The sequence below is a fragment of the Stegodyphus dumicola genome, chromosome 3 (assembly GCF_044657685.1).
Source record: "Stegodyphus dumicola isolate Sdum_Otavi_A_Nest chromosome 3, ASM4465768v1".
Taxonomy (NCBI): Eukaryota; Metazoa; Arthropoda; class Arachnida; order Araneae; family Eresidae; genus Stegodyphus; species Stegodyphus dumicola.
The window spans coordinates 153,637,422-153,651,896 of NC_140770.1; the positions used below are offsets into that span (position 1 = coordinate 153,637,422).

Genomic DNA, 14,475 nt, shown 5'->3' on the forward strand with positions numbered 1-14,475 from the left:
TGAACTCCAGCTTTTTTAAATTAAGATCTAGATTACTTCTTTACGAGAGTTTTATAAGATGCGTCGGAAACTTGGGCGCTGGCTTTATGTGATGAGGAAGATCTGGGGACTTTTGAGAGACGTACTTACTTGTTTGAGCACATTTGTTGAGGTCCGTATGAACGGACAGTAGAGAAGAAGATCTAATTTATGGGCTGTTCAGTATTTATAGACAAGATGATGTAGTAAAATCCTTCAATCTACAGAGGCTTAAATGGGCTGGTCCTCTGGCCAGAATGCATGAAAATCGGTGTTGTAATCTTTCTGGCAGAGCTCCTGGGAACCAGACTTCCGGGTAGACCCCGGTGAGACGTGTTGAAAGTGACCTAAACATTCTAAATGTCAAAATGCAATTTTCAGTTTTTGAAGTCATTTTCAACTTGCCTTGAGAGATCGGTTAATTAAGTTAATTCGAGGAAATAAGTTTAAATGAAATGCAGCAAAATATCTCTGCAATTTAATAGGCCATACATGGAAGTCATGTAGTGTCCACATCAGATTGGGTTTCGTAGGCGTGCTGGAAAAACTATGATTTGTTTTTATACTCTTCTTGAAACAGTGCAAACTATCGATACATTCGCAAAAATGTTCAAAATTAGTATTTAAAAGAATGTAATAATAGAAAAGAACGGAAGCTCCTCTACATAATGTGCATTGTATTATTGTCTGCTAGAAGTGGTAGTGAAATATTTCACATCAGTTAAATTTCCCTACACGGATAAAAGTTTAAAAAATGTTCAGACTAATCTACGCATCATGCAGACACTTTCTGAACTAACAACCTCCATTTTAATTCTAATAGCATACTTGCCAACCTATGACACTCAAAAATCAGGAGATTTTTTTAAGAAATCAGGAGATTTTTCACAATGTTAAAAAGACTTTTTAAATGATAAAAATATAGTTTTTAATAATGAATTTAAATATTTACTAAGTCTTAAATGCAAGCAAAACAAAAATACCTTAGACATAAAAAACATTTTTATTACTTTCATCGTTTAAAAAAAAAGGCACTTTAATCAGTTTTCATACAAATGTTATGGGCAGTGGCAGATTTTGCTCTCGTTAAGAAAGAAACTTCATAATTTTGTTCATAGCAATTGCCACGTAGGCTTGCTTTCGCTAATAAAAGTTTTTCTAATGTGTCATCACTAATATTAGATCTAAATTTAGTCCTCGTTTTCGCAACAACACTGAAAATCCTCTCACACTGCATTACTATGGGGAACTGTCAAGATGGCCAACATAATTCTAGAGAGTTCACTATATTTTAAAATTCCATCAGCACCTTTCAATTTTCCAATTAACCTCCACTGGGTGTCAATCCTAGCTGATTTTATAACTTCATCCAAGTTTTCTAATTGTAAACTGCAAAATTGCGACTGCAGTATATCAGTAGCAACATCAATATCATCATCTTTCATGACTAAACGAAGTAACACAGGAAATCTGTTCAAAAAGTACCTTATATCAAAAAAAGATGCATTTGCTAGAGCAGAAACATCAGCAACTTTAGCATGCAAAATCACTTCATCGTTAACTGGAAATTTATGTAGTGTGTAATCACATACTCGACAGAAGTAACTTCTAACATGAAGATAAAACTTATTTTTGTCTTCTGAAAGTTCTTCCACTACTTTTCTAGTTGCAGCTCCTATTACCAAATCTTCATCTTCCTTCTGATTTTCTGTTTCACCATAAATCACATCATATATAGAATTACAAGACAAAACACAGACTGGTTTTACAAACTTTGATAAAATGTCTTTAAACAGATCATAAATCATTGATTGCAAAACATGAATTAATGGAATTCTGCTTTGTATAATTGTGTTCAGAACACCGAATGATGGCAAAATGAATTGTAAAAAAAAAAGCAAAAAGCTTTGTTAAGGTCCGAAGAAAAAAACATAAATATTCGTTCTTCACAAGATAAACTTACAGTAATCGGAAAATGTTTCGTGTGTTGAGCAATTTTTTTTTTATTATTATTTTGAGAGAAATTTGTATCAGCTTTACGCTTATATTTTGCAGTATTATTTTCAGAACTGCCAGTTGAATTGCTGAATGATGCAGAAATTACAAAAAATTAAAATTTTTCTCATTTCAGTATTATGCAGCTGTTGGAACTGTTTCAATTTTTCCTTTCTTTTAGAACTTCTTTCAAGATAATAATAAATATCAACAATGTGTTCATCCACATTTAATGGTAAAGAATCTGCCCCTTTTTCAGCTGCTAAATTTAAGAGGTGACAGGTGCACCTCATAATCTGCAAATCTGAATTTGCCTTTCTTAAGATGCCTGCAACACCAGTTTTCAAGCCTACCATTACTGGTGCATTATCGGCACCAAGCGCTAAGCAATTATCCAGAGGGACTGCATTTTATTTTAAAGTTTTAATAATTAGCTCTGCTATATTAAAGCCTGTCGAATGTCCTTCTAAAGTGGGGACAGAAAGTAAACTGCACTCAATTTCTGAAGACTCTGGATTAAAAAAAGAAACAATTGGATACAGTTTTAAATTGGTATTATTGCTTCCATCCGTAGAGAGGCAGAACGGAGCTGTTTTAATGCAATCAATAACTGAAGATTTATTTTTCAGACCCATTTCTTTAACAATTGCACCTGTTTTGGTCCTTGCACTTAAGTATTTCTTAGCGATTTCACTATCGGGAAACATTTTTCTTAATAAAGCTGCAGCGTGATCCGATGCATTCAGTGGCAGGTTGTGCTCCAGTAAAAAGGCAGAGAACAGACATTCTGCATTAATCACTTTTTGGTCTTTTGTTTCCGAAGAAAAATTTAATTTTTCGTTTTTTCAAAACAACTCATGTTGTCCTTGTGTTTTTGTTAACGCACGTGTTTGAGAACATCTGCCCTTCCACCAAGCGAAATCGAAAAATCGCAACGACAGATGGTACACCTCGCAAATTTATTACATTTCCTTGAAGAAATAATGGAAGGAAAGTCAACTGTGTACGATTTTTGAAACGTGCACGAGTATTTCACCTTTCTCGCAGACATATCAAAAGACGATAATTTCTAAAACTATTTCCTAAAGGCACGTGTACTCACACAACTAAGGACAAGATAAACGAAATAGCGAAAGAACATCCAAAGAACGGCCAACGGCCTTGAGCTTGCTTTGTGCTCATTGGCTAATATATGCCAGATGACACGCAGTGGAGCTCGATGCCCATTGAACAACTGGAGAACGACGTTTCTGGATACGTATGCTGTCAATCGCAAAGCAGAAATTCTCATCTGATTCGCAAGGTTTCATTTTAGATATAATATAGAGAAAATTCAGTTGCTTTCAGACGTCCAAAATCACTTTTTTTTTGTTCATATAACGAAGTATTAAGCCAAGTTCTATAAAAATCGTGAGAAATATTAAGAATAAGAAAAAGTCGGGAGTAATATATTGTAAATCGGGTTGGCGGGAGAGCGGTCGAAAATCGGGAGTCTCCCGCCTAAATCGGGAGAGTTGGCAACTCTGTAATAGCATACATTTCAAAATAAAAATTAAATCCGTGCGACGTAAGATTAATAGCAAAGATGAAAACATATCATACAAATTTGATCTAGGTTCTGAAATTACACCATATATGTATTCAAAGAAAGCGCCAAGTTACTGAAAACGTTACCCCATCCGCATTTAAAATGCAGATGGTGGAAAATATTTTCGGAGTATTCCCGCGGAGGATGATGTATATTGATCTCTCTGGGCACGTGTCTTAAAACTAGTTGACATTGGACTGCTGGCGCAATCTAATGGGATTCTTCCTTCTTGGATAAATCTATGTATGAGGTTCCTGTCTTAAGAAATTCTTTATCTTTCATTCGTTTTGTGACAAAAATAATAAACCTTTTTGATAAAGCCGTATAAAAATGTTCACTGGAAATTAAAATAGGTAATTATTGCTTGAAAGAAATCCAGAATGCTGAAATTTTAGTTCAATTTATTTATATTAAATACACAGTTTTTCCTGGCTCATTTTTTCTTTTTTTAATTAATTTTATCATCCGAAATTCGAAAGTGAGAAATTATGCAAGTAATTCAATTTCCAAAGAATGCGGTTACAATAAGAGCATAACAAATTGAAAGTAGTCATGGTCTAAGTAACTATCACAATATTATTTATTTAAAAGAAACCTACATTCTAATAAGAACACATAGTGCATGGCAACTATTGAACTCATATCTGACAGTAAGTGAGCCAGACTTTGTAAAGCCGTAGGTGCAACTCATATGAATGTGTCTTCACCGCAGTTCCCAGGAGGAACACCAGAGGAACAAAAAAGAAAGGAATGAAAAAATAATTTTCAGCAGGTTGATTCAAAAAAATAAACATGTAAATAAAAACAATCTAATAGATAAAAAATATAAAAACATATGTAAATTTTAAAATCCTACATACTGGATAAATTTTTTTAAATGTAGCTTCAAAATCATAAGCAAGCAAAAAGTGTTAGAATCTAATAATTTTAAGTGCAATGAGTCCAGAAAATATGTAAAGCAGAAGCAATCCAACATATGAGAAAATGATAAATGAAAATGTGATAAAAAAACATAAAACGAAAATAATAATAATAATACCACAAGTATCGCCTGTAGATTAACTAAAGGAATAAAAACTTTAACCGGAATATAAGAACAACGTACTTCAATCACTTTTAAAGCGACAAATGCACAATTTACCAACATATAAGAATAAAAAACTGAACACACCGATCCGGGTAACAGAATAGATATGATGGATATATAAAAGGTAGGTGCACAACTATATCAGCAGTCCCATGTACAAAATTTCAGCTTTCTGAAGCTATTCGTTTTTGAGTTATGAGCGATAAATACATACGTTAGCACGTACATATGTCAGGAAAAATCACTTCTGAATCCATTTTAAATTCATTTTACAATACGTTTTTGGAAAAAAAAAAAAAAAAAAAGTCCTATATTTTTTCCGTACTTACAGATGTCGCGCAAAAGCATCGTTCAAATGGATTCGAGACCGGTCAAAATGGATATTTTCATTGAAATATTGTATCCTAAATTTTTCGCGATTACAACACGTCCTTAATTTCGTGCAAGGAAGTAAAAAAAAAAAACTAAACAGAGAGAGAGAGATGAATTAGTTCTTAAAATCTGTAACATTAGAGCAATAAAACTTTTGAAATAAAAATATATTCGTTCTATTTACTAGCGAAAAATGAATAAGCATAAAGTACAAAGCAATTCAAATCCTAATGAAGTTGTGCACTGAAAGCTGCAACACGTGATTATACACACACATATATATATATATATGTGCGTGTGTATATATGTCTGTATACATGTACTCTTATACACGGTTGCAATTATTATATTAATTGGCTTGCTTTTGTTCCAATTTACTAATTAATTTAGATGCTTTAAGTTTATATATATATATATATATATATATATATATATATATATATGTGTGTGTGTGTGTGTGTATGTGTAATAAAAGCACAACTTGGGAAGCACTGATGTAAGAACACTAAGATGTAGATGCGTAGAAATGCTGATTGGGAAGTTACTTGATGCTTAGCACTTCCATCCATTTTGAAGAAGAAACAGTCCAGCCGGATTAAATTCCATATTTATTTAAATTTTCAATTGTGGCCACTATTCACTTAGCACTCCAATCGTGCATAATTCCAGGATATTTACAATTTTGATACTATGGCGATAGAAGCGATCATAGCAGCACATAGATGATTGCATTAAAGCGTCTGGTCAGAACGAAAGTACAAGCCAAAGTGATGCATCAGTTCAGAGGAAGAAGGCAGGGAGTCGAAACTTTCAGTTTACAATTATTTTGATTGGGCAAGAGGTATCCTCATTAAACGTTACTTAAGATCGTATGATCAATTTGAATGACGGAGCTTAGACTTGTAGCGCTATTAAGATAGAGATGAAGTCCCCAAATTAAATAAAACTAAAAGAGGTTATAGCCAATTAAATTTAGGAGTTTGCTTCCATATTTGTTATCTTACATATATTCTATATATTCAACAAGGAGACTTGCAAAATTCACAAAATCTTGCAAAATTTGTTTTCTAGAAAACATTATCAGACTTCAGTATTGCAATAAAAGACAATTCGTGACATTCTTTTCATAAATTAAGAATGAAAAATTATTTCTAGTCTAAATTAATCTCTTGCATGATGATTTCATTGCATTTTTGAAGTAATAAAACTAAAAGTTAATTTCTCTATTTGTTCTAATGGAAGTCTGTGAGTTGGTGAGTTTTTGTTTGCCTTTGCATATTAAGTGAAAGTAACTGAGCCAATGACTAGAATAGAAACTAATGTGTGATATGTAAGTACCGCATTTCCCAAGTTATTTTTCTCTTTTTCTTTACAAATTTTGTCGTTCGAAAATCGAGAAATTTATGCAACTATTTTAATATCCCACGAACTCAGTTGCAGTATGAAGAAAATAAATGAAAAATAGACATGGATAAACTGCAGTAACTATCACACTATTATTTATTTAAAAGAAACCCACATTAAGTAATAATTACATTAAATACTCACATTAAGTAATAAACTCACAATTAAGTAATAATGCATAGTAGTATTAACATTGTGAGGTTTACAGTTATCTTTAGTTAACCCTACTTTTCTGTCCTTCCTAATTTCTGAATAACTGAAAACAGGGCGATTGCAAGTACAAAACTACCTCTTCATCAACAATAAAATATTTTTTTAACAGTTTTGCAAATGCCCCATAAATCAGGCCTAATATAGAAATTAATTTTTTTTTTGTTATTTCAACAAACTCTCTCCGCCATCATTTTCTAATTGTATCCATAAACCAAATGCTATTGTTGAAAGTTTCCAACAGATGGAGAAGAAAAAGAAATGAGTAGGTTTTACTTTATCAGTTTGAAATATAAACTTTATTGTTTCGTCACAAGCTCATTTCTACACCTCTGAAAGGTTGTCATACTTCGCTTGTCATATAACGAAAAGTTTTCTAGAAACCTTTCGAGCTTCTTAAAAACAAAAAGTATATTCCTTAAGGCTCCGTGGAGGACATAACATACATCTTTTCAACTGATAAAATCTCAAACAGGTTTCAAAAAAAGAGATGAAAAATATCTAGAGAACAAATTTCTTAGGTCTTTTTCATTCTTCCAGAATGGACAACTTTTAAGAATGGGAAAATGTCCTAGAGCCACGTGACGCGCGACAGCCAATTATCGAACAGACTGCAGCGACGATGACTTTTCACGCCTCGTCGGTGATTGCGTGGCGACCTTTGACTCAGGACCGGCGTAAGGAAAGAGTGCGAGAGAGAAGGATAAAAAAACGAAGAAAATAAGAGATAGGAATGTCTGTTCCAGCCTTCTACTCTGAAGGGTTGTCTTTCAGAATGGTTTTCACTTTCGATAGGGATTAATCTGGGAAATAAATAGACGAGGAAGTAAAAGAGATTTGCTATAGTTTCGTCGTAAAGAATGAAGTTCTTGGCGGCTTAAGCAGTGATTTGGGAGAACGTACTTTCTCTCTTTTGCTATTCACAAATAAAATTTCCAATTAACTCGAATGGTGGTTAGCAGTTGAAGAAGATAAGATTCAGACTTTTTCTTTTCGCCTACGAGGAATAAAATATTTTCTGCTAGTTTGGGACAGTAAATTTTCACTAACGGCGAAATAGTTCTTTGTAGATGGAGACGTATTAACGTCTTATAATCAAGTGAATTAATTTAGCAGACTTGGAATCAACCGAAATGTTGTGGTTGTTGTTTCAGTTCAGACGATTTTAACAAAACTAAAGTGTTTTTCATCAAGACTTTCAGCTGCAGGAATACTGAACAAAAGAAAATGAAATCGGACGGAGTTTAAAGCTCGAAGAATAAATTAGAATATTCTTTCTCATCTAAGAAACAGCGTACAACGGCTTACAGTATGTAAGCTTCCTAGTACAAAAGCTATTGAACAACACTTAAAATACGCATATCTATCAAAGCTATTTAAGTAAATGTAAAACTTTTGAATCTAAAAAAAGTTTTATGCTTATGATTTAATTTCTAAACTTAAAAATTCTGAAAATTATAAATAAATTATATGGGGATTTTAGCATTTTCAACAATTTGAAGATATTATTTTTCAAAGATATGTGTATCTAACATTCCTTTATTAGAGAAATATACACAGATTTTTTTTCTGTTATTGACTCAAGGATACTGTGCATATTTATTTGCTTATGCTTATATCTACAGTGTCTCAAAAAAGTGATGGGACACTTGTGCTTTACAAAAGGAAACTGCAATAAAATAAATTAAAAAACATGTAAAATTTTTATGGGCGTGTTTCATACTTAAATTTAGTAACAATTATTACATAACATACATTTTCACAAAATATTAAAATATTAATTTAATAAAAATACAATTGTTTAGAACGGAGCAGAAAATGGCTCACTTAAGTGATGGGACACTACGTACTATGCAACAAAAATCGTCTGAAGTAAGCAATAAAAATATCTTTTGGGGTATTTATTTTTACTCAAAAGCAATTGCCAATAATTTATAAAATTGTCTGCAGTATTTCTCACCAGTTTGTTTTGGAATTTTTGTGTTTTTTTAGCTCTGTGCAGCCATGAATGCTAAACGAAAAGAAACTTTGCCTGGAATCCGAAAATTAGTTATTAATTTGCATATTGAACGTGGAAAATCTATTAGAGAAACTACTGAAACAGTTAACTTCAGTCATTCAACAGTTTTCGATATCATTAAACGATATAAAAAGAATCATATGATTCAGGATAAAAGAAGACCTGGCCGACCATCAAAGCTATCCAATGGAATAAAGCGAATTATCGTTCGAAATATTTAAAACAAATCCAAGAATGAGTGCTCCTAAAGTTGCTGGCTGATTTACAAGCATTATATGGAGTAATTGTTAATTCTGAGACTATTAGAAGAGTAATTCGATCTACTGGATATCACGGTAGAGCAGCCAGAAAAAATTCTTCGTAAGTGAAAAGAATAGAAATCTCAGACTGGCTTTCGCAATATCCAACATAAATAAGAATTCTGATTACTGGAATGAAGTTATATTTGCTGATGAGAGTAAATTTAATATATTTGGTTCTGACGGTAGAATCTTGGTGTGGAGAAAACCCAGGGAAGAATTTCGCAAACAGAACTTGGTGCCAACAGTAAAACATGGTGGAGGAGGAGTTATGGTATGGGGGTGTATGTCGTCCGCTGGAGTTGGTAATCTTGTTTTTATTGACAGTATAATGGATCAGTACAAGTATATTGACATTTTAAATCAAAATTTGAAATCTTCAGCACGAAAATTGAACCTTCACAACGATTTTAAATTCTACCAGGACAATGACCGCAAGCGCAGTGCTTTGAACGTTAGACTCTGGCTGCTGTATAACTGTCCTGAAATAATAAAAACACCCCCACAATCTCCACAACTAAATCCCATAGAGAATATTTGGCAAGAATTAGAATCAAGAATTCGCAAATACACCATTTCTTCAAAACAACAATTAAAATCGGTGCTTCAAGAAGAATGGGGTAAAATCACTCCAGAAATCACAAAATAATTAGTCGAAACCATCCCAAGAAGATTAAATCATGTTTTAAAAGTAAAAGGAAATCCAACAAAATATTAAAACCTTTTAAAAAGTAAAATTTTTGGATAAATATTTGATGGAAAAGTAAGTGTCCCATCACTTAAGTGAGCCATTTTCTGCTCCGTTCTAAACAATTGTATTTTTATTAAATTAATATTTTAATATTTTGAGAAAATGTATGTTATGTAATAATTGTTACTAAATTTAAGTATGAAACACACCCACAACAAATTTTACATGTTTTTTAAATTTATTTTATTGCAGTTTCCTTTTGTAAAGCACAAGTGTCCCATCACTTTTTGAGACACTGTATATTTTCCATTATAATATATTTATTATCCGTTTTGTGCCTTAGTTTATTGAAATTTTGAGAGTGTTTCATTCTTAGTTTATGCAAATTTTGTGTGTTTCCTTATGTCTATTCGTTTATATAATTTTTAATTTTGTGTGGATACAACTTTTATTATTATGCTTTTAACCCGTTCACTGTGTAACAGTAAATCACATTTTTGGTAAATAGAAACTGAAGCAAGGAAAAAAAGCCTGTTAGAGCTTGGCTAGTGTCCTCGAAAGCTTGTTAAAAATCTATTGGAATCTGAAGAAATGTTTTTTAAAATTTTGGATGTTTCATGAGCGCAAAATTGCGGGATGGGCTTTTGACAGAATTTTGGTAATTCTTTTTCATTTTTGTTTCCTTGTTTTAGCAACAATATGAAGATGCTGAGAAGCCTTGATCGATTTGATCCATTGAGTTGAATTACTTAGAGATATCAGTATTAATGATTACACGAAAAGTGAAAAGTATATTTACGACCGCATGAAAAAGAAAATTATCACTTTGCTTTGAAATAACTTTTAATGTATGTGTTTTGAGCACGTCTCGTTAGTGGAACTTCAGAGTTTTTATCATCGTAAAATACTTTTTAATTGCTGATAACTGTAGCCGGTTATCAACTCCCTATAATTTGTTCTTAAAAGATTGACTCGAACGATATGACTTTGCCTGATAACTAATCTCGATGTGACCAAGTTTTCTTTCATTTCGTTTGTTACGCTGCATGTCTCAATCAAATGTAATGATGGAAGAGTGCCCTTACTTCTCCAAGGACTCTTAATTGAGTGCCACAATGGCGATTAGTTTCAATTGACAAAGAGATTTATGGCACTTCGTGATTATAGTCGTCACGAAACTTTCCGGTGAGATCGCACAGGTAAACAAAGCAGCATAAGCAATGTATGACACTTCGCAATCGCCTGCAACCCCAGAAAATGATCTATTAAGTAGTTCATTGATCATCATTGATTTTTGCTACGGATTGTCAAACATATTGTGTCAGTGAGATTTGAAGCATTGTATCGTGAACGAGTCCCAGGCTACGCAGCTTTTGGAATCTGATGTAGTAACACTAGCGAATTCGCACCTTTTCGCGTTTCATTCGATAGCTTGTGTAGAGAGCCGTGACAGTTTGCCGAACTTGGATCAGTTTTTATCTTGTGATTCGAGCAACTGCTGCTTAATATTTTTATTACTCAAGTAGACTAAACAACTTCTGAACAAAACACTTTTGTCAGTATAAGTCCCCTCCGTTATTATCTATATCAAAGCATGAAGACTGCTGGGCATTTCGGTCATCGCGCAACATACGTATTACTCCGCGACATTGTTTGTTAGCGGCAGAAAGCGCTCGTACTTTGCATCCCACTGTTTCTTACTGTTCAAGCAATAGCACTATCATGCCGACGCCTTCTTATCAGATGGCGTGCATCTGCCAAGAATGCATCATATCAAGCAACGATGTTGTAACTCGTAGATAGTTTATGTATGCCACTCTCTGCCAAGCAAGGGCAGGGAACTGCGAAGGATTTCAAATTGCTACACTTTTCACGTATTCGCGTGCTTTACCATTCTAGAAAGTTTATTTCTGAATATCGTCTGGAAGTTCATAGCTTTCCTTTTAATGTACGAATCTCTGGCCTTAGAAGACGATATTGAAAAATGTAGTCATTAGCTCCATTTTTAGCGATAAGATTCATGTGATTTAGTTTTAATTGACTGATTTGGTTATGATGTGAAATAGGTGCACCACAACTAATCTAACATCTGTGATATACAACTAATGTAAAGCAGGCCTTTAAGTCCAATGGTTAACGACAGACTTATCTAACTGATTTAACGAGTTATCACTTTTTACAAATGTTTAACATGTAATACAAGAACAGATACATATTTAAATCCTCAAAACAATTTACTAGAACACTAAAAGATTTTCATATTTAAAATAATAATGCTTCCCACAAGAAAATTACGATCTGAAGCTGCCTCCCTGGCTGAGAAGTCTCCATGGATTTAGACAAGAGTGTCCTACTTTCAAAATTATAATATCTGTGTTGAATATGCTGCATCTAAATTCGTAAAACAGCTCATCTAGGCATAATATTACTAATTATAAACACCCACAACAATAGTAGGAAGATTTACCATGTCAGCATGGCAGCAACAAGGACAAGCTGCAACGGCTTAAGGCAAAATTAGTAAAATCCCTAGTAAGCAGCACCTAATTAAGGGGAAATATAAAAAAAGGCACTTTTGGAAGTCTAGATTTAGATTCCAAAATTAAGTCTATGAGATTTTATATATTGAAAACATTTGTTTTTTATGTTTCTGCGGCCCAATGTATCAAGCTGTATCCAACAAGTGTGTAGGGTTTATATTTATTTTAACTAACATTTATTTTAAGCTATCTTTCCTGTCAAGCCTTTACTTTCCCCTGGAATTGCCAATGCCAGAGTATGTAAATTTTAGTAGAACGCGCAAAGTATTCAAATTGTCAGCGGAAGTAATTTTGGGTTAAATAGAAGGGAAACGTGTTTGTAGGTGTGCTTTCTTGATTCACGAGCGTGAAGGTTGCTAGGTAGAAATTTAAGAACCGCGCGTTTCGGCCTGTGTGCTTGCTTCGGCAGTTAGTTGAATCTTTCAACTTTTTATTCAGAAAGTTTGCTGAAATCTCAGCTGTATCTTAGAACGCGGTTAAGTTAGTTACGTTTAGAGAGCCTCGTAGGTAGTGACTTGTTATTATTCATTTTTAGTTGTACTTTCTTATTTTTATTTAACCGCCGGGTCGGCGTAGTTTGTGAGCGTCAAGTGAACGCATCTGTAACTTCTAAAGTGGAATAAAAAGGGAGTAAACCCTTCTTAAGAGTTTGTGTATTTTCCAGTTCATAGCAGTCACTACTATTTTTGCGGGTAAGTTGGGGCCACGCAACACCACAAATGAATGGAGGAATTAACAAGAATATAAAGATGAACTATTAATCCCTATTTATATATGATGTATGAACTTTGAAGGCAGTGTCCACGATTTTCAGAAACAAATTCACCCTGAAGGACGCCATATTTACTTTGTCTTCTCTTATAAGACATTATATATTATTATATAAACTGGCCAGTTATTTTATAATTTAAGCCTCTACTAAAACTTTTCCTTCTCATTTCCTCACCATAATGTAAACAGATCAGAGAGTATTTAAGCTGTGATTTTTGAATTGTAAGACAGAACATGTTTCTGCCTTTCGCGGCACGTCACTTTAGTCTGCGTTAGAAATTCTGAGCCAGCTTAGCTTTAAATTTATATGTGTAGTTTTTGGCCTTAATTCTGTGTTTCAAACTGAAACTGCATGTTACTTTAGTTGCATCGCCACGAGGTGTACTTGAGTCTGTAAGCATAAGAAACTGCACTTATGTTCTAAGTTCTGTAAATTAAAAGGTTTGTTTACATCCTTTTAAGTCTTTGAAGTTACTTTCAGACGTACCGATAATTTGCTTTACGTCTATTAGGGTGCTGGACTATTTAGCATTATCAATATAAAGAAAACCCTACAGTCTCTTTCCTTGGGAGATATAAAGAGCATTACTCGTTACTTTATATGTCGTTTTTAGTGCTAATTGTGGCCTGTAGTGCTCATAGATAGCGAATCGAATGAAAAAAGTTCTCTTGGTTTTAAAACACGTCCTTCCGTGTCTGACATCTTGGATATACTCATATTTAGAGAAGATAAGTGTTAGTGAAGCGAAGATGCAGGCTTCGATGGATGCAGACAATATCCTTCAACTCGAACTCTCTCAAGATCGTGAAAACATAATCGCACATGCACTGGAAAAGGAGGAATGATGAAGAGATTGGTGAAGATGGAGATGACACGTAGAACGGAAGAACTACGTAGAGAGAAGCTGGCGAAGAATTGTAGTCTTTCGTGAGAATTACCGAGAAATGTTCATCTATGTCCGTACATCAAGCTTCATTGTACACGCAGCGAATTTTTAGAACCATGCCGACAATTTTATAAACAAACAAACATTCGAAATTATATTCCATCATACTAAGAATTTCGACATTTTCTTTTGATAATAAATATCGGAATTTTAAAATGATAGTTAATTCTGTTTTTCAAAAATATAAAATGGTGTTATATGTTTTAAGTAACGTGCACGAATTTCAATTTATTAGTGACCTATACATAAAAAAAACACGATCAACGGACTTCACAAGAGGTAATTTCTACACATGGCATCACAAAACTTAAGTTCTAGAAATATATATTCAATTTTCCGAAAAAAACCTCTTATCCGGAATCGGCACCGTCCCTTGCTGCAGATTAGAAGGGATTCTACTGCACTACTTCAAGAAACATGGACTTACTGCCAAGATTAACTTCTGATCTGTAAACAAACATTGCTACTTGCCATTGAATTTGCCTAACATTTCGGTCTGAGCGAGTATTGTGCCAAGAAATGTAAGACAGAGT

General features: G+C 33.5%; 1 protein-coding gene across 6 annotated transcripts in view; it reads left to right on the forward strand.

Annotated features, from left to right (window-relative positions):
- The window catches only part of LOC118188177 (uncharacterized), a 728,837-nt gene that overhangs the window by 381,791 nt on the left and 332,571 nt on the right, over positions 1-14,475 (forward strand). The window lies entirely within an intron of this gene.